Raw genomic sequence first — 1,266 nt, 5'->3', positions numbered from 1 at the left:
TATAGGGAGGTGATTAGTGTGTGCTAAAAATGCACAAAAAAGACAAATGATTTAATATGTAGCTGAGGTCCACTGGAGTGTTTCTAGCACAGATCACTGATCTGAGAATTCGAATTTCCATCTCCCCGGTATTTGCATACACAGTGTGTGGGGGGAACACCTCCCCTGTCACTCTCTCTATATATCTCATTGTACAGGAGACATCTTCTAGTTTGGATCTGACCCTCCAGAAACATCAAGATGTTTTCTCCCAGTTATCTGCTGGCTGTCATCTTCATTTATATTCAGGGTGAGAGATGAGGCTCCTTCCATCATCCTCTGCACATACATCGATACATTGTACAATAAATACACACATCAGGATTGAGAGGAAATCAATAATCAATATGTCTCTTCCCATCCTCAGGATCCTGTGGACAGATTGTGATGACTCAGACTCCGGATTCTATGTCTGTGTCCCCGGGACAGACAGTCACCATCACATGTACATCCAGTACTAACACTGGCGATGCCATAGCCTGGTACCAACAGAAATCAGGAAAGTCTCCAACACTTCTCATCTATAATGCAGCCACCCGACACACAGGAGTCCCAGACCGGTTCTCTGGTAGAAGTGGTGGATCTCCTTATACTCGTTACACACTGACAATTAGTTCTGTGACTGAAGATGATGAAGGAAGTTATCACTGTCAGCAGGCTGCTCAGCTCCCTCTCACACAGTGATACAGAGCCGTACAAAAACCTCCTTCCTCTATCACACATGAAGACATAGATCAGCATGGGGAGAGAACACTGCACAGTCATACAGCCATACCCCACTTTTAAGTACACAATCGGGTTTATTTAATATAGCTGGAAAGTGCAAAATCAGGTTCACTTCTACATAGAAACCAATGAGCTGCCAGGTTTTATTACCAAAGCTTAATTGAATAAGCTGGGGTTAGAAGTTCATTGGTTTCTATGCAGAAGTGAGTCTGATTTTGCACTTTCCAGCTTTATTAACCAGTTCCCGACCAGCGCACGCCAATGTACGTCGGCAGAATGGCACGGCAGGCATATTGGCGTACAGGTACGTCCAATCTTTAATGCCACCCTGCCATCGCGAGCGCGCTGCCGCTCACGTGCTGGTCGGGACCCCTGTGAGTCCGGTCGCGGGTCCCGCGGACTTGATCGCCGTGGGCATACCCGCGATTGTCTCACGGGGCACGGGAACATTCCGTTGTAAACAGCATCTCCCCGTTCTGCTTAGCAACAAGTGATGCTGAT

General features: G+C 46.9%; 1 pseudogene; it reads left to right on the top strand.

Annotated features, from left to right (window-relative positions):
• Nucleotides 1-240: 240 nt before the first annotated feature.
• Nucleotides 241-723, top strand: LOC143975906 (immunoglobulin kappa variable 3-15 pseudogene; annotated as a pseudogene).
• The last annotated feature ends 543 nt before the right edge of the window (nt 724-1,266 follow it).

This window comes from Lithobates pipiens, unplaced genomic scaffold (assembly GCF_037356315.1).
Source record: "Lithobates pipiens isolate NorthernLeopardFrog02 unplaced genomic scaffold, aLitPip1_a1.2 Scaffold_13, whole genome shotgun sequence".
NCBI classification, from domain to species: Eukaryota; Metazoa; Chordata; class Amphibia; order Anura; family Ranidae; genus Lithobates; species Lithobates pipiens.
Note: the sequence above shows the minus strand (reverse complement) of the source record. Positions and strands in the feature narration are given on the sequence as shown.